Source organism: Theropithecus gelada, chromosome 4 (assembly GCF_003255815.1).
Source record: "Theropithecus gelada isolate Dixy chromosome 4, Tgel_1.0, whole genome shotgun sequence".
Lineage (NCBI taxonomy): Eukaryota > Metazoa > Chordata > Mammalia > Primates > Cercopithecidae > Theropithecus > Theropithecus gelada.
This window is the reverse complement of record NC_037671.1, coordinates 151,028,665-151,049,328: the sequence shown is the minus strand read 5'-3', so window position 1 is coordinate 151,049,328 and position 20,664 is coordinate 151,028,665. Positions and strand designations below refer to the sequence as shown.

General features: G+C 35.3%; 1 pseudogene across 1 annotated transcript in view; it reads left to right on the top strand.

Moving 5' to 3' along the window:
* Nucleotides 1-409: 409 nt before the first annotated feature.
* Nucleotides 410-20,664, top strand: part of LOC112622441 — a 35,703-nt pseudogene continuing 15,448 nt past the window's right edge. The window contains exons 1-2 of the transcript XR_003118989.1: nt 410-418; nt 10,815-10,821. The product of XR_003118989.1 is annotated as a 60S ribosomal protein L7 pseudogene, transcript variant X2 (transcript). The remainder of the gene's footprint in view (nt 419-10,814; nt 10,822-20,664) is intronic.

Sequence of the window (20,664 nt, the reverse complement as noted above, 5' to 3'; positions counted from 1 at the left end):
GTTGTTTTGTTCCCAGATGTAGGAATGTAGCTGAACAGGCACTGCTGCTAATTGTTAAACAAACACTGTATCCACATGAAGTCCAGAGGTTAATATGTGATTAATTTTTTCTATCAACAAATAGGTTTCTTTCTGTGTCATGTTGAGATCAGATAATTCCCTTTCTATACTTTACCTTAGTCATTTGGAGCCCTAACTTTATTTAGTTTTCAATCGGTCACATATCATTCAGCAACATTTTTATTTAAGGTTTATATCCAAATGAAATACTTCATATATGTTTCTTAATTTGTTAAGCCCAATTTAGGTTTATATAATAAGAAAAGCGCTTAAGAAAGGTTTTTAATTTGCAATTTATAAAATAAAATGTGAAAAGTAAATAAAAAGAGAATGTCTGAAAAGGGGGGAGAGAGAGAGAGTGAGAGAGACTACATTTTACTGGGCATTAACATCACATTTTCTTCCAGGGTGATTACTAATAATGAGAGAATAATACAAAGTCATGTCAATTTTAAAGGTCTCTCTGTTGGAAGAAAAAAAAAAGTCAATCTCCCATTGTTTTCCAATTGATCAATAAATATTCACTATAGAAAAGTGTTTTTATATTTTAATTCTAATTTTATTTATGGAATCTACACTCCAGCACTAGCTCCTTAAATAGAGACAATTAGCACAATGTTTTCTAAAGCTAACCTTCTACTATCAACTGATTTCACTTTATTTTTGACCCTGCAGAAATATTAGCATTATAAACCAAACACTCAACACTAGAAAATGTACATTTCAGGCCCTAGCTCCCATATGGGAATAAAATGAGAGTAGAACAAAACCAAAATTGATAATTTGAAAAAAATAAAAGGTCAATGAGCTTAAAATTGTTATAGTAACTTCCATACAATTCTTAATTTTTTATTCTTGGAAACATTAAAAAGCACATTCTTAAAGTATGTCTCCATTACTTAGTGAGTATATAAATTTATTTCCATTTGTAGACAAAACTGGGTGAAGAAATCCAGAAGACACTATAATTTCAAGTTGTATTTTTCCTCAAACTGAGGTTATAACGTTACAAAGTCTTTCCACCAACCAACGAGCCAAAGAGGCTGCTCGTTGTCTGATTTGGCTTAAGTTATAAGGGCCATGGCCTTGGCCTTCAGCAGAGTTGGTGGAAAACCAATTTCAACTGGGCCAGAGTCAAAAATGAGCATGATACAGATATATCTGATTGTTTTATATAAGAACATACGGTATGGAAAGATTAATTTTGAGAAATATCTAAGTGTAAACTGGCTTTACTTTCTATTTTAATTTTCTGACAAATTTAGCTTCCTTTTTTCATGCCAGGCAATTTTAAACACATTTGTTTAAGAAACTTTGCTTAAAAGAAATAAGCCATTTAGTTTGGCATTAAAATAAAAATTACTGTCTACAGACCTCCTTCTGTTGTGCGTAATCAATGAAAACTTTTAAATGACTCATATACAGGTTGACTGTAGTTTACCAATTAGCAAGTCACACCCTATGAATGCAAAAAAAAGCTTCAATGCCCATTACAGAACTTTTCATCATGTGGCATTAGAATACTAACTCTCCAATGTAAACTATTAATTCATACACCTTAATAAATAACAGCCATGTGAACTAATACATTAATCTAGGGCCAGAAAGAAACCAGGCCATATGCCTAAAAGAAATCAGATAGCATATCTATAAGTTCTATTTTTCTTTTATTTCTATTAGCAAACAAAATTCAGCTGATTTATTTTTATTTATTTAGCCTAATGACACATGGTGAAAAGGGGAGTTATGATTAGATATTAACAAAAAATAAATAGATTTTAAACATTCTGAAGGAAAGTGAAAAATTTTGTGAGGTCATTGATCTAAAATAGTTTTAAAAGTGTTCATCTTTGGTATCGTGCTTCATATTTCAGGAGCTTGAACCCCAAACTGCATCCTTTACATCATGGAAGTATTTAAAATATATCTCCCTGCAATGCCATCAATGTCTCATATTTACAAGCAAATATCATATCTGGTGATATTAATAAGTAGAGTTGTGTCCACAGTCCTCACTAAAGCTGGGACCTCAAAAGACACTATAGATTCCGTAGAAGTGATGTCTCAACTAACAGATTTGTGATCACTTTCTTTTATCATCATGTCACATAATACTAACATCCTGGAAACAAATAACTTTGGTGGACTGAAAAGCATTTTATTAAAATTATCATGTCCTTGATTACTCAGCTTCACAGAGACTAAAAAGTCTTTCAAAGGTGATTAGTACACTTCCCTGATTCTAGAAAGGATTACACCTAGATTATCTAGTAAATGTAATTGGTGGGAGAAAAATACAGAAAATACATCAAATCGATTATGATAAGCTCTAGTCCCAGAGGTTTCATTGCCAGGCAATATTTTTTTATGTCATTATAAACCTTCTTACCCACACTGACCCCGGAACACTAAACTCTGGATAATAAGATTGGTCCCAAAAGGAATCCCCTCAATTGACGGCACACAATCATTTATAGGCCAAGCTTTTAATGAAAGCATAACAGCATTGAAACATTATTTTTACTTCATTAAAAAATATAGTGTAATGTTTATTTCTCCAAAATTTGCACTGCATTTGATAGCATACTTTTTAAAAAACAAACCGTGAAGCATTAAGAGCCCAAGGCTTTATCCACACAAATAAAGTGAAATATTAGCAATGTGGTCTTGTGGGAAGGGCAGTGGTCCAAAGGTTTTCAGATGCCTCTATCTAATAAGACATTACATTGAGCAAGTGACTCGGCCTCACATTTAATATTTTTAAGCAGTAAAATTGGAATAATAATGGTTATCTGAGAAAATTAATTACATAAGTAACATAGATTGTAGGATTTACAAAGATGCTAAATTCATATTTTTACTTAACAGAAGGATATGAGCCTTAAATTACCTAAGTTTCACAACAGACATAGGATACTGATAAGTCACAAAGTTTTACTAAAGCATCCAGAATTTCTCCTTCTATATAAACAGATATAAGATGGATGAAGTCTAGTAGAGCACCAGAAAGGCAGAAAAAACAAAAAATATATCAATCACAATGGCTGAGAGGCTAAATAACCTATTAATAGAAAAAAGTAAGCATAATATAACCATAAATGTACAGATTTATGTAAAGAGGACAGAAAATAATGTACCTGCCATTTTTCACATTTTCATTCAAGAGCATTATAAAATATTTTTTCCACTTTTGAAAGTTATTAAAATGAAATTTCCAGAGGCCAAGAAAGAACTATTAAAAAGAGGAAAAACAATTATTACAACATACTGTTAAAGAAGTGGGATGTTTTAAGACAAAGAAGTGGATGCTTTATCTACTCTCTTAGAGTGGAAGGTTATTACAAGGAGAATGTTAACCAATTGTTCTATGTCATGACAAGATGAAAGATTTTAAAAACATTACAAGGAATATTTGTAAACCTTAGCAGGAGGGGCCATAATTAGAGTTATTGTATAATTTTTCATTATGTGGTTAGGCATCGAAACAGACAAGGAAGAAACAACATAATCTGGATCTTTAGAAATAGAAATAGAACAGACAGCAATTCACGTTGAATGACTTGGCTGTACCTTTGCTAAATAAAGCCTGGGCATTTGATCATTGATCTTTGATGTCTCCTCCAGAACTCAGATTTTATAGCTTTTTCTCAGGAACAGAAACAGGCTGATCAACTGTGGGTTATAATTTCTTATTTTATTATATGTATTGTAATTTTAACACATCATTTTTTTGCCAAGTTAATAGCAATGTTTTACTAGAAGATGTGAAGCTCTGTATTCAATGAGTTTAATGCCAATCTATTCACTTTAACTGGGGCAGTTTTGAAACAGAGTAGCCATAAGGTGAATTTGTAACTTAGTTTTCATACACACAATGAATACTACTGTGTTTTCATTTCTAGAGGTAAGCATAATTGTACATGTCTAGCCAGCTATAATTAAGTCTGAAAAGCTGAAACATTGCAGACAGTATTCACAAGAAGAAATGTAATAGAGTAGGTTTTTATTATTAAATGTTATATGTATTATGATATGCCACAAAAGAGACATTTCATTTTTAAAAGATTATTGGTTATATTCAAAATGACCTTCTACACCATTAGGTAGAATTTGTTTCCTTACAGGACTGAAAGTGATACAGCCCTCATCATTTAACTGCTGATTTCTTGATTCCCACATATTCCAAAACTAGGATTTGGCCTGCTGGGTTTGGCAAGTTTCATGTTGGTATCAAGCAAACTACCACTCAAAAAAGTTGTTGGATAGCACTACCATAACTCTGAGCTGTACTGAAATCCAAATGTGAATTTCCTGGAACACATATGGGAACATGTAGTCAACAGATTTCTGAAATTGCATACCAGCACTTTGCTTTGCTTCTACAAGTGCTTGCCTATCTTGGAAGAAAGTCTATTCAAATGTTTCCTGATGGATTCAGAGAGAAAATAACTTCAAGTAAAATGGTCACTTCACTAGTCAGCTTAAAATGATATATTCTTTCATATAAAACAGAATAAAACATATTTATTATGTATATATAAAGGCATACTTCCAAAATAGCAAATGATTAGAGTGATAAAATAATTATCATCATCCTCTATGCAAATTTTCATTAAATTCAATCATTCCCCTTACCCATAAACCCCATAATCAAGACAAGGTTGAGACTTAAGACTAAAACTTGCTATTAATATTTTATGCTTTTTCCCAAAAAGAGGTTTGGCTAAAAGCTATTTTACATTGCATTTTCTTAAACTATCTGACTAGAACATTGGTTTACATATATTTAAATTTCTTTCAACTTGCTCAATTTCCTACTCACCTTGTACCTCTTATTTCTAAAAGAATCCTCTTGTTCCCTGCTGAACATATTCTCTACACTTCAGTTTTAAGATACCTGAAAAGCAACAACAAAGCTGAGAGAAAAGCTCCACTGCTTTCTGAGATACCACACCAATGGTCTGATAAAATCAGGTTAACTTGAGAAAAAAACTTAGTTATCGTATAAGCAGCTAATGCTTATTCTCTTCTTCTTACACAGTCACTGGGTTTCTGATGCATACAGAGTATTCTCCAGTCAAGGTTTATTCAGCTTACCAGGTAGCCCTGGGCATTTTAAACTACCATGATAAATAGATTCTAGCACAAGGCTTAACATATAGTAAAATGAGGGAAGGACAGAATTAAACATAGAAATACCTTTTCTAGAATCTTTAAAACTACTAAATGTAGTAGAAATAATAGTTTTCAATAACTAAAATAATATGTGTTTCTAAATGAAATGTGTTATGCATAATCTTTAAAAATATAAATTTTTGAAGACAATGGACTCCTATATATGACTGGCATAGAGATAAGCCTCAAATCAAAGAATCAGAACTGACAGGCCTCCACTGAGCAGACTGGGCCAGTTCACAGAAATCCAGGACAACTAGCACAAAATCACTGTTTGCACTTGCCACTCCTTCCCCCAAAGTTTTCTTAAAAATGAGTTTTAATCATAAGAAGGCCATATTAAAAAAAAAATACTTCCTGATCTAGGGTAGTAGAACAAACTGGTATTTTAGATATGAAGTTTGAATTAGATTTAGGGCAATGACTGTGTTTGGAGAGAGAGACTGTCATAGTGGGGAAGGTCCCAAGTCTCAGTGATGTGCACAGCTCAGATTCAGACAGATGTGTCCAGGTCTGGCAGATACAGGCAACCCAGACAGATGTTTATCTGAATGAGAGGCATTAGAATGGACACAGATCATTTTAATGGATGAGAATCAGGTTCATAGACTTGGGCCAATAAAAACAACTGGGTTGATGAGCAGGAGTGGTACTAAGTGTGATAGTCAGTATAATAAGGACCCTACTACTAATCAGATTAGTCTCCTGACTCAACCCGATATCTGAGTTTTAAGGAGATGGAGACTGCAAATTACAATGGGGGGGAAAAAAAACCTTAAAAAGTTAATTAAAAAAAAAAAAACATTGTAAGATACTGAGGTTCAAGCCAATTCTTTGGTATATACCCCTAGAGAGGGGATAGCAGTATGAAGACAACAGAGACATACTTGCTAATGACGTTGCAGCATTGTAGGGTACAGGATATAAGCCATACCCCAGTTCCATGGGCAGTGGGTTGCAGCACACAGCCAATTGCTTATACTCACAGTATTTTCTAGGAGCAAAGGTATTGGGAACATAGGGTGTAGGGAATAGACAGTATAGGTGACAGGTGCCGTGGGTATTTATGGACATTGAGAATTTGAGAGCACATGAATGCCACGCAGCATAATTCCCAGATAAAAGAAAACCTTTGAATTGAAGTAAGTCTCAAAACAGGAGATGAAAATGAGAACCAAGGAAACATTTTTTTTTTTTTTTTTTTTTTTAGATGGAGTCTCACTCTGTTGCCTAGGTTGGAGTGCAGTGGTGCAATCTTGGCTCACCACAGCCTCCACCTCCCTGGTTTAAGCAATTCTCCTGCCTCAGCCTCCCGAGTAGCTGGGATCGCAGGTGCGCACCATCACGCCCAGCTAATTTTTGTATATTTAGTAGAGACGGGCTTTCACTATGTTGGCCAGGCTGGTCTTGAACTCCTGACCTCATGATCTGTCCACCTCAGCCTCCCAAAGTGCTGGGATTATAGGTGTGAGCCACCACGCCCGGCCAATATTGCTCATTTCTAATAACCCATCTCCATAACACTCTCCTCCAGGTTGCTGTGGCATGAAACAACATGGGTTGCATATTTATTATACATAATAAGCTAGGATAGGACTAGAAGTAGTTTAGATTAAGAACTCAGGAAAAATCAGATTGTTTGCATTTCCACCTACAGCAAGTAGTTTGTTAGAATTTCATAATAACGAATTGTTTGATAAAACTCACCAGCTTCATTGTGAAGCAGGGGGTAAAGAAAACTGCTTCTTTTACTTTACTTGAAAATGTAAACACTCTTAACAGAGGAAATGCATTTGAAGTGGTTTCATCAATATAATCAGGTTTAGTGTATGTTTGGAGAAACAATCCCCAAATCTCATACATTGTGCTTAGACAGGAAAAATCCTTGAAGGATGAGAGAATCTCAGCCATTGCTCTGCTTTACTTCACTTGTTCAATTGTATGTCCTTTTAAAATGCAATCCAACATTAGCAGATTAAAACAAACAAGCAAAAATGCACTGGGGTCAGAGCATTCAGGAGGTAAAAAAGAAAGGTCTTCCTTCTAATCATCCAATGGACTAGAAGTTTAAGTACTTTTAAATCAACAGGTGTTTATCTCATAAAATCAAAATAGTATACTTAACAGCCTCCTTGGCTGTCCTAAGCATATTTAGGATAAAATAGGAAGAAAATTCTCCTGTCCTTGAAGTAATGATTTCAGCTGGCTTGACTATGTCTGTATGCATGTGTGTAGGATAGTGGTGAGGAAGATGAAGTGAAAAAATATGGTCTTTCTTATTTTATAAAACATTAACTTGTTGGATTCAATAATAATCTTTTTTTAAATTTTAATGTTATTATTTTATTTATTTATTTATTTTTGAGATGGAGTCTTGCTCTGTCACCCAGGCTGGAGTGTAGTGGCGCCACCTTGGCTCACTGCAGCCTCTGCCTCCCAGGTTCAAGCAATTATCCTGCCTCAGCCTCCCTAGTAGCTGGGACTATAGGCAAGCGCTGCCATGCCTGGCTAATTTTTGTAATTTTTTTTTTTTTTAGTAGTGATGGGGTTTCACCATGTTGGCCAGGATGGTCTTGAATCTCCTGACCTCGTGATCTACCCACCTCGGCCTCCCAAAGTGCTGGGATTACAGGCGTGAACCACTGCGCTCAGTCAGGATTCAATAATAATCTTTATAGACATCAACAACTGACCTCTCCTAGCACCCACTACTATGAAAACAGTTCAAACTCTTCCCAAAGCAGTGACCATCACAACCCCATCAGAACAGGACCCACGGGGGAGGAAATCTGTCAGACTCATGTGCAGAACAACTCTCTGCCTGCTCCATTTGTTCAATGTATAGCAAAGATACAGACAATGAAAAGTGTAATTATTTAAATTATGCTGGCATATATATGTCTTTTTTATTTTATTTGAATGGATCATATGTAAGCAGTCGTATATACTAAATTAAAATTTAAATCTATTTGAGGCAAATCATTCTTTTCTATGTTGAGCACTGGCTCATTTCACTTAAGAGAGTTATAAAGCCAAATTGTGTTTTACCTATATTTCCCTTCATCACTTGTTTGTAAATATAAATTTACTAGGTACCACACACCTGATATGTTCAAGACATGATGCATATTTCCCTTCATCACTTGTTTGTAAATATAAATTTACTAGGTACCACACACCTGATATGTTCAAGACATGATGCGGATAAATCAAGGGTGGGGAGTGACACAGAGAGAAATTATAAGATACAGTCAGTACACAAAACAGCTCAGAATCTATTCCAGACACAGACATGGGTCACTAATCCTAAAGTCAGGCATTCCATGATAAGTGAGCTAACAGATGCCACAGAATACTGTGGGAGAACAGACATTTGAGCTGACCTTGGAGTCTGAGGACATGTTTTCTCTCAGGTGGGGAAGGATATCCGAGGAAGAAGGACAAACACAGACAAAGGCATAAAGGAATGAAAAAAACTGTATCAAAATTAAAATGTCTCTTGTTTGCCTTGTAAGAGAGGAAACAACTTTGGGGAAAGAGTAGAGGGGCATTTGAGGACTTTTTGTTCTCAATGTACTCTAAGGAATTCTTAGATCCCTGTAGAAATTGTCTAAAACATAATACACCTATAAGGAAAAACTCTAAATAATTAATAAATATATTTTTAAAACTCAGCCTAACTGAATAGCAAAGAAATGCAAATTGTATTATGCCATTCTTGCATTGTTGTAAAGAAATATCTGAGCCTGGGTAATTTATAAAGAAAAGAGGCATGGTGCTGACTGGCATCTGCTTAGCTTCTGGGGAAGCAGCAGGGAGCTTTTACTCATGGCAGGCGGTGAAGTGGCAGTAGGCACATTACATGTTGAAAGCAGGAACAAGAGAGAGTTGGGGGGAGGTGCCACACACTTAAACAATCAGATCTCTTAAGTTCTTACTATTGAAGGGACAGCACCAAGGGATGCAGGATCCACCCCCATGACCCAAACATCTCCCATCAGATCCCACCTCCAACATTGGGGATTACAATTCAACATGAGATTTGGGCAGGAACAAATATCCAAACTATATCACAAATTTAAAAAAGATATTTGTTTTTCACTTACCAAGTAAAGAAATAGAACAATAACACTCTGATTTAGCAAGGTTGTGGAAAGATAGACATAGACATTTTTGTATATTTCTTGAGATGTATCCTAAGGAATAATCATCAGCCTACAAGAAGATATAATAACAAAAGAGATTAATCAAGACATTATTTACAAGTAAAAAAAACTTGGGAAAAATTAAATGTCTAATAATGAGAAACATGTTAAATAAGTTATTGTACAAACATAAAATGAAATATGTATTCAACATATTAAATAATTATGGAGATGGCTTATGTGTGCTCTTTGTATTAACTGAAAAAAGTGAAGTCTATGTACAATGTATACAGAAACAGAACTAATAGAATACATACAAAAACAGTAGTAAAAGTTATCTCTAGGTGGCATATATAATTATAGTTATTTTCTTATGTTCATCTGCATTTTCTAAAATGAGCATGTAATGATTTTATGTCAAGAAAAATTATGTATCCAACTTTACCAAAAAAAAAAACAAGGCACAGTTGGATGGTCCTACATTGGAACAAGAGCAAAGTACTTTATAGTGGTGAGCACAATTTTCTTTCTGCCAGTAAAAGAAAATTTTTAAAAGAGGAAGAAACCTTTAGACTTTCTTTCCCTGGAGAATAATCACTTGTAGTGTGAAGTTATTGTCTTCATTCATTTTCTCAATCACTCTAGACAGGAAAGCGAGTGCTCCCATGTGAATGTGTTGCCCCCAAACCCAGAATTGAAAAGAATCTTCCAGGAGCTCTCTTTTCTGCAAAATTACCCTCCACTAGACCACTGTATTCGGGATACAAAGGAACATATTAAATCTTTGTAGTTGCTAGAGTATATCTACACCTATACCAGGGCAAAATACAAAGTCAAATTCAACAAAGTCATGAAAATATTTTCAGTTCTTTATGAAATGACGTTAAAATGCATTGAAAATGACAATAATAGTCAAGGTATTTTTTAATGATATTTAAACACTTCTGCAATTTTATCAGCATTTAAGAAGTCCTGTAGTTTACTGATTACAGAGGAAGTATAGTTTCAGTGGGTTTAGCACCTAAGAAATAAATGTCAAGATACATGTGTACTATATGTGGATATGTGCAAAAATAAATTTAACTCTGATCAGGGCCTTGTGGCAAATAATATACAAATAATCATTTTGGAAAAACATGATTTTCCTGAAAAATCTTAGTTTGCCAAGAGGTAACAAAAGGTAAGCTTTTCTTTTGGGTGAGACATCATTTTGCAAATTCAGAGCATTTGGTAACTCCATTACGAGAGGTGAGATCATGCCAATATGGTTTAGTTTTTAAAGGTCTATGCTCTTCTCTTTCTTAGAATAATAAGGGAAGATAAGTTAAAAAAGCAGAGTTTCATTTTTAACTTTCACTAGTTAAAAGAGCCAGATAGTTTCATGGAAAACATACATAGATTTTAACAAAGTCCAGGCATCATGTGTACAATCAGTTCTGCTGTAACATACGTCTGTGTTCCTAACACTCACTATGCAGAATTATATATCAAAAAACATAGGACTTATGTGGAAAATGGGGTTAGTCACACAACAGTTGAATACTTTGTTGATTGCATATTAAAAAAACAGAAACCTAACAAAAATAGTAACACTCATTCAATAGATTAAAAATGCATAATATTATAATAAAGATAATATTTTACTTTGAAAAATGATCTGAGGCTTTCTTGTTGATATCTGAAGAGTTGCAACTTGTGAGTTATTGTGAGGTAGTGGAAGGAGGGTTACCTGGAATTGGACTAGAAGTTATAACACTAAATGTAGACAGATGTGGCTTATAATTCACAGTAAACTGATGTAGCTGGTAGATGTTTTAGGTGTCCACATAATTAGGAAATGTAAAATTCACATGGTGCTCAAATCCTATCAATTTAGAACAAATTCACACTTTCATAACAAAGAGATTTGGCTATGGCTAGTCAGCTTGTGTGACAGACACTAAGTTGCTTCTTCTGCCATGTAATTTTGACCTCCTATTTTTACTTACCTATAACCATAGAAAATTTTTAAAAAATAAAATACACTCAAAGCAAAAGATGGCCATGTAACACAATTCTTATCAATGATATACAAGCAATGAGACAGTTTAATCGATGAGGCATAACCACTTGGAAGGTGAGCCCAGTGCCCCAGCTGAGGATTATGCCACACACGAACCCTCACTAAAACCCTCACCTCCCATGATATTCCAACAGGTCAAATCCTTGGAAATGTGCAAAGAGGATAGTACAGAATATTGATGATTAGCTCCATAGTCAGAAAAGATATACTGACACAAATCAGGTGGCAAAATGTATAGCGATTATCTACTGTGTTTCAGCACAGCTGCATCATGATGCCAGAAGACTTAAAGAAAAGCTTTCCAATTTTTTACGTGAAATTACTCACCAGAATAATGAAAAGTTGAACTGCATTACATCAATTCTTCTGAGGAAAGCTTTATAAACTTACTGTGGATGTCACTGGTACATGCCTCATCTGTTACTAGCATAATCCTAGCAAAACTGTAAAAGTGTGACAAGGAGGAGGTCATAAGCCACTGGTTCCTTTGAATAGCTCATTTTGTAGCCTTAATGGACTTAGAAGTCTATTACCCATTTCTATTAAATTTTTGTATATTGTTTGAGGTAACAGTAGAGGTTGTTCATTTTATCCTTATGAATATCTCATTGGTCCTGAATGATTTATTGATTTCCTCACTGAATTATCTCGGCATCATTGTACAAAATCAATTGATTATATATGTGTTAGCTATTTCTGACTATGTAGTATGCTCCATTGATCTATATATCTATCCTGTGACATGTATATCTTGATTATTGATTCATATCTCCCAGCTAAAAAAAGATACCATATTTTACCCTCTGATACATGGAGTGGTCTCCAACTGGGAGATAAAAGAGTGAAGATTCTTAGGAATCTTTCATAAATAAACAATTTTCCGGAGGCACTAGTAGCTTTTAAAGGCCTGAGACCAAGTAGACAACCACAGGAAAAAAGAGCTTTCACTCAAGACCCACAAGAGGCCACAACTACAGATTATCACACTTTGCCTTTTTCCTTCTCCATTTTCCTACTTGGTTGTTTTTCCTTTCCTCTTTGCTAGTTTAAGGTTCTAAGCTGTTAACAGAGCTAACATCTAACTATGATATCTGAAATAAACATGTAATCATTGTCTTTCTCTTTAGTATTGGTTTTTACATCCTCAGTCACTTCATCTTTTATCTATATGTTTTATCCAAATCCTTAGAAAACTAGCCAGGCACTGGATTTTTACCAAGGAGTGACTAAGGATGCACATTTAGTCATGTATTATAAGGATCTGGTATTACAGGAAACTGGATGGCACTGCTTTAGTCTCTGTTTTTTGTAATACATAAGGTAATTTCCTGGGTATTTACAGTAAAAGAAATTTTGGGGAAAAATTACCATAACTGACTTAAAAAAAAAAAAAAGTATTCTAAGGCCCTTTTTCATGCTGTACCTTAGAGATGAACTTTGTCTCTACCAAAACAAAACTTGACGGGTTTTGTTTATGATAACCAAACTTTTACAGAAATAAGACTAGGAAAGAATTCATGTACAGATGATGCATATTTGGTGGCTATCTCACTTTTATATACCTTACAAAGAGAAGCACTACTTATCCTCAACACCAAGCTCTTTTGCTTTAGATTTCTTTGATAATCTCTGTAATAAAAAAGGGATTGTGTGGTGCAGTACTACTCTTATTGAATGGAAAAAAAAAATACCGTTGCAACACTATTTGACAACGTCATAAAAGTCTTTGGCCAAAAGAGTTTATGGTCCTTAATGATTAGTAATCTACTACTCAGCTCAAACTCCTATTGGCTACTGTCCTTAAATCAGACAGGATTTTTATGTCAGTAAATTGGTGTCTACCTTCAAGATAAAGGTCAATTTGGTTCTTGGCTATTCTTGAGAGAGAGTAAGAGAAGAAAGAAGAGAGAAATAAAGATGTGGGTGATTTAACTATAGATGGAAAGGAAAAACTTTGACCTCAATGAAGTCCAAATTTTTTCCTGCCAAATAATTTTTTGTATTTTTATAGATTTGGAGGGTATAAATTTTAACCTCTGCAAGAGAATTCCAAACAGTTCTCTTCTTCCCCAAGCATTTCTTTTTTATCCTCTATGAAAGACTCCAGAAGTGAGAAGAATCCTACATGCTATTGACTAAGAGAACTACAAAATATCTATAAGTCATAAAACTGCTTTCCCAAGATGTTCATGAAATTGAATGAGCAGTAGTTCAAAATAGAGCCATGTTAGATATGTACTGTCTTTTATTCCTACAAACCTTTTTTGGGATCTTTGATGTTACTAAGCAGATTCAGGAGACAAACAAAGAAAATATGAAATTAGATAACTAGCTCATACCGCTGTATCAGATGCTAGAGGTGCTTAGGGATTGGGAATGGGATCTGGTTTTGAGGGGTAATTAGTGTTCTTGGATCCTGGCTTAGAGGAGGGCTGCAAACTCTGATAATAGTTCATCCCTTAGTCTTTGTTTTCGATGCAGAGCTCAAACACATAGCTTTCAGAGTCTTAAATGCTGTTGCATAGCCACCATCCAGTCAAATGATCCAACCCATGACCATCCAACAAAAGAACAGAAAAACAGCTGCCTCCAAAAATGCAATACATGAGCACAGCACCCTGAACAGTGGTACAGATCTCGATTGATCTCTTCCCTCAGATGATAATGGTCTATCCTCTGGCTCAAGCTGAAGAATTGCCACAAAGAGAAGTAAGCATTGAGGCTAACTGTGTGGTCTTAAGTCCCTTCTCCACAAATTATTTCAAGTTCACACAGGACACTACATGTCCTAGTCCATTCTTCAAATGTGTTTCTGAATTGTGAGAAAATACCCAATTACTTTCACCATGTACTCTAAATCTCAACATTCCAGTGGGAAAAAATGAGCAGTAATTTAGTATATTACACTAGCTAAATAAGAGGTCTTAGTGGTCTAAAACCATATATTCAAATATGTCATGACTAATGCAGCCTCTTGCCTCTCTAAAATTATAAAATAAATGGAATTCAGTTTTTCTATGTGTGGTCTTCAGGATAAGACCCTAATAAAATGAAGTATTATTTATTATAAAAGGATATCAAAGTTTGAAGAATATCTTATTTGGTCAGTGTTTTTGAGACAATAGATGTTGGTAAGTTAAGAATCTAAGTCCACACTATAAAAAGTAAAAGGATCCAAATAAATTTTTAATACAAAATTTTTTCTAAAGTTAAAAAATGTCTCAATGTAATTTTTGTCTATAAAATCTAAATGTATTAGTTATTTAAAAGTAACAACTTAAAATACATATTTCTTCAGGGTGATTAAACAAATACCCCAAATACATTTTGCCTTTTACCAATAGCAGTGTTCTATGAATGCTTCCCATGACTCCTTAATTGGAAAATTTTATATTCCCCACCCCATCCCCAAAAAGTCTTATGTTACACACCACTACTACCACCATCCACCACACATAACATCTTTCACCATTGCCAACATTTTCCTGTTGTTCATTGTCTATGTAAAACAAAGACACAAAAGGTAACTTTGACCTGGTTTTCTTATTAAAATTGTCTAAATCATATGGATGTAGACTTTGGCTTCTTGCCTAAAAAAATACTATTGAATATTTGGCAGCACTTTTGTATCAAACATCTCATTTCTGCAGACTCAAAAGAGAGTCCCTGAAGTGTCATACTGAACATCAATATGTCAATTTCAAGCAAGTGTCAAATTTTTCTGCTTTTTTCTGTTTCTGTTTAGAACAAATGTAGAAGAGAGAGGAAAAGAATCAGGTTCAAAAGCAACACATATTGGAAAGAGAGCAACTAACACAATGGTTCATCCTCCTTTCTTATTTCTAGCTTAGAAAGATCTTTCTATAATTAAAGATGTACTTCTTGGAGATTAAAAAAAAATTTCTACAGCCACTAGATGTCATTGTGATGTCATTCAAATACTGATGGGCAACCATACGTCTAATAAAATGCAAAAGAAAGATTTGTGCTTGGCCGGGCGCGGTGGCTCACGCCTGTAATCCCAGCACTTTGGGAGGCCGAGACGGGCGGATCACGAGGTCAGGAGATCGAGACCATCCTGGCTAACACTGTGAAACCCCGTCTCTACTAAAAAAAAAAAAAAAAAAAAAAAAAATACAAAAAAAAAATCAGCTGAGCGTGGTGGCGGGCGCCTATAGTCCCAGCTACTTGGGAGGCGGAGGCAGGAGAATGGCGTGAACCTGGGAGGCGGAGCTTGCAGTGAGCCAAGCTAGCGCCACTGCACTCCAGCCAGGGCGACAGAGCAAGACTCCGTCTCGGAAAAAAAAAAAAAAAGATTTGTGCAAGAAGATGAAAATATATATGTCACCATTATCTTGAAAATGGTGACAAAACAGCTCCTTTATCAGGGAAAAGCAAGCCAAAGTTCCTATGATCTGCTGAAAAGATTATCCAACAACCTTGGGAAAACAATTCATTGTGGTTACTTGACATTGTTCTAGCTTTATTACTTCAAAAGGCCCCATTCATTCTACAGGCGTGCTTTAATTCTGAAATTATTAAGACTCCTGTTGTTAAGTACCTAACTTAAAAGGGGAAGAAACAATGGATGTGTGAAAGCAGTTAAAGTCAAGTTTTCAGGTGAAAAGGAAAAAGGGAGAAGGTTGAACAAGTCTTATGTAATAGTCTCTACTTCCTCTGAGTTAGAGTGAAGGCAGATCAAATTTTTTGGCATGAAATAGTGTGTAGCTGAATGGTAAAGAGCGATGAAGTTTCAAATATCTTTTGCAGGTAATGAAAGATGGTGATAGACTAAATTGTGTCCCGCCAAAAGTCATGTTAAAGTCCTGTCATAATAAGGGTGGGGTCCTAATTTAATAAGTTTGGGTCCTTATAACAAGAGGAAGAAACACCAGCAATGCACACAAATAATGAAAAGGCCATACGAGGATGAAGAAAAAGGTGGCCATGGGCAAGCCAAGGAGAAAGGCCCCAGGAGACATCAAACCTGCCAGCACCTTTATCGTAGATTTCCAGTCTCCAGAACTATGAGAAAATTAATTTCTGTAGTTTAAGCTATCCAATACATTGTATTATATTATGGCAACCCTAGTCAACTAATAAAAAGAGGTATATAACTAGGTTAACATAGGATTACTTGTGGAGTTAAGATAGAAAACTTAATTTGTAATGATGCTGTGGCAAATATTGTTAGTGGCCTCCTCAATATTTGTTTATTCTTATCCTTTTCCTTGTGAGAAAATATATATTTGCATACACACATACACCCACATATATACACACATATACAGTCCTTCTTAAAGCTAACACTGGTTCTCAGCAAAGAAGTCCACTGAGACATTTCTGAAACAGATTTGCTTTCCAAATATAGGTACTGTCACTTCTCTTCTGGTTACTTCCTTTATTTTTTCCTGACTGCTCTTTGGATGTGAGGCAGAACATGGCAAATCGCTCATGGCCTTGAAGCACTCATTAGATAACCATGATGATTAAAGCCAAATAAAAAGAATAGTGGAGAAGAAAGATAGAATGAGCTCAAAACATTAATGATGTAGTGGAGCTACTGTTATTAAAACAATAAACATCTTATTTGGTTAAGCCATTGTACTTATCTATTGCATTCATTCAGCTACAATCTTTGACTGATAGAGATGCCAACTTAATAGACAGATTTACCCAAGACTGAAATTTTGCTAGGCAATTATAGCAGAAAGACTGGGGGAAAAAAAATGGAAGTAATTTGACAAGAGACTAATGCAAATCCAACCTAGTTTACGTGGTGTTAAAAAAAAAAAAACAGAAAAGAAAGTGTTAGAAAAGATGCTATTTAATTGGGAAAATTAGCGGGAAAAAAAGTCTTAATAAAGTTAGAGAATGGATGTGGAGGGAATAAGTAAATAAAATGACAGATAAAAGCGGTAATCAGAGTGGCACATTAGAGTTTACGATTTAATAATGAAATAGTTTCTTGTAGCAACACATTTTATAATATAGCCAGGGGTAATAGTGGCTCAATTAGAGGAAAATAAAGGTCTTTAAGATAGACATGAAGAATGCTGTCATCTACATAGACAGTAATAACAGGCAGAAAAATGGCATGAGTTTAAAAGGAAGACTGCAAGCTATATACTAAAAGTTTTAATGAAATCTGTAAATCATCAATATATGACAGTGTGGAAGAGTAGAGGACAATATAAGTATGACATGGATTGACAGTATGACATGGATTTTAGGAGGATCAATTTTATACAAAACAAGAGTAACAGAAAGTTAAGAGAACATGTCTTCCCAATTCCTTGGTACTGGAAAGTAGCTTCCACTTATATTTCTAATGATCTTTCAAACAGATACTTATCAAATGTTTATTAAACAAAGAATGACTACCTTCTCAATTATTGATCATATATGATCCCCACACAGAAGCCTTCTGACTGAAAGAATCTGATGATAAGTTCCTAAATTATTTTCCTATTTTCCAAAAAAAAAAAAAAAAAAAAGCAAGCTGACATTTTAGAAAGGCTGGAGACTTTAGAAACCGAACCTGGCCTTCAACTGTGGTGACGTGTCCCTATTTTTGTTGTTGTTGTTGTTTAAACATATATTTTGAGGAATATTCAGGGTCACAGGGATTATTGGACAAATAAAAATAATTTGAAAGGTTTGGCTAAAAAGGAACCAACAATATCCTCATAGGTGGTAGAGGACAAAATCTGTTGTATATTCCTCAGAGTTAATGAAATTAATCCAGATCCCACAGGACCCAAGAACATTACTTATTTTTCTTTTATTGAAGTTCAATTTTGAATAAAATATGAAAGAAATAATTTATTGGGTAACTGGGAGAGGTGACTCATACCTCTAATCCCAGCGCTTTTGGAAGCCTAGGCAAGAGGATCTCCTGAGGCCAGGAGATTGAGATTAGCCTCAGCAACAGAGCAAGACCCCCATCTCTACAAAAAAATTTTTTAAAGTTAGCAGGGTGTGATGGTGTGTACCTGTAATCCTAGCTACTCAGAAGTCTAAGGCAGAAGGATTGCCTGAATCCAGGAGTCTGGAGCCACAGCAAACCATGTTCATGCCACTGCACTCCACTCTGAGTGACAGAGTGAGACCCTATCTTTAAAATAAGTAAATAAATTTATTTTGGAAAACTAGTCTAAGTGAAAGAGCATTCTATAATAGGACACCGAGTAACTAGAATGTGAGATCCTAATATCTCATCATGTATAACATGGATGATGAAGTAACTTAATATGTAAAAACAATCCTAGTGGTTGTGAAAGAAAGAACCTATTAGTCTGATTTGTTGGCACCTCTCTGGGACATATAGATAATTTTTTGTTTGTTTTTTGTTTTTTGGGTTTTGTTTTGTTTTGTTTTGTTTTGTTTGAGATGAGTTTCATTCTTGTTTTCCAGGCTGGGGTGCAATGGCGCGATCTCGGTTCACTGCAACCTCCACCTCCGGGTTCAAGCGATTTTCCTGCATCAGCCTCCTGAGTAGCTGGGATCACAGATGCCCGCCACATTGCCTGGCTAATCTTTTGTATTTTTAGTAGAGATGGGGCTTCACCATGCTAGCCAGGCTGGTCTTTAACTCCTGACCTCAGGTGATCCACACGCCCCAGCCTCCCAAAGCGCTGGGATTACAGGCATGAACCACTGTGCCCGGCCTTGTGGTTTTAACTGAACACTTTATGAGATTACCTTTCTCTTTTCTTAACATATCAATTATACTTTTATTTTCACTTTTTTAGTGGTTACCCTAGAGTTTGCAATCTACATTTACAAGCAGTCCAAGACTGCTTTTAAATAACGCAATAAAACTACCACTTCACAGATTGTGCAATACCTTATAATAATGAAGTATTCCTAATTCTATCTGCCTGTCTGTTGTATTTTCAGTTCACATATACATTGCTGTCCTTCACTTCACTTCTTTTTTTTTTTTTTAATTTCCTTTTTTTGTTGTTGTTCATTATACTTTAAGTTCTAGGGTACATGTGTACAACGTGCAGGTTTGTTACATATGTATATATGTGCCATGTTGGTGTGCTGCACCCATTAACTTGTCATTTACATTAGGCATATCTCCTATTGCTATTCCTCCCTCCCCACACCCCACAATAGGACCTGGCGTGTGATGATCCCCTTCCTATGTCCAAGTGATCTCATTGTTCAATTCCCACTTATGAGTAAGAACATGCAGTGTTTGGTTTTCTGTTCTTGCGATAGTTTGCTGAGAATGATGGTATCCAGCTGCATCCATGTCCCTACAAAGGACACGAACTCATCCTTTTTTATGGCTGCATAGTATTCCACGATGTATATGTGCCACATTTTCTTAATCCAATCTGTCACTGATGGACATTTGGGTTGATTCCAAGTCTTTGCTATTGTGAATAGTGCCACAATAAACATACGTGTGCATGTGTCTTTATAGCAGCATGATTTATAATCCTTTGGGTATATACTCAGTAATGGGATGGCTGGGTCATATGGTACTTCTAGTTCTAGATCCTTGAGGAATCGCCATACTGTTTTCCATAATGGTTGAACTAGTTTACAATCCCACCAACAGTGTAAAAGTGTTCCTATTTCTCCACATCCTCTCCAGCACCTGTTGTTTCCTGACGTTTTAATGATTGCCATTCTAACTGGTGTGCGATGGTATCTCATTGTGGTTTTGATTTGCATTTCTCTGATGGCCAGTGATGATGAGCATTTTTTCATGTGTCTGTTGGCTGTATGCATGTCTTCTTTTGAGAAATGTCTGTTCATATCTTTTGCCCACTTTTGGATGGGGTTGTTTGTTTGTTTCTTGTAAATTTGTTTGAGTTCTTTGTAGGTTCTGGATATTAGCCCTTTGTCAGATGAGTAGATTGCAAAAATTTTCTCCCATTCTGTAGGTTGCCTGTTCACTCTGATGGTAGTTTCTTTTGCTGTGCAGAAGCTCTTTAGTTTAATGAGATCCCATTTGTCAATTTTTGCTTTTGTTGCCATTGCTTTTGGTGCTTTAGACATGAAGTCCTTGCCCATGCCTATGTCCTGAATGGTATTACCTAGGTTTTCTTCTAGGGTTTTTATGGTATTAGGTTTAACATTTAAGTCTCTAATCCATCTTGAATTAATTTTCGTATAAGGAGTAAGGAAAGGATCCAGTTTCAGCTTTCTACTTATGGCTAGCCAATTTTCCCAGCACCATTTATTAAATAGGGAATCCTT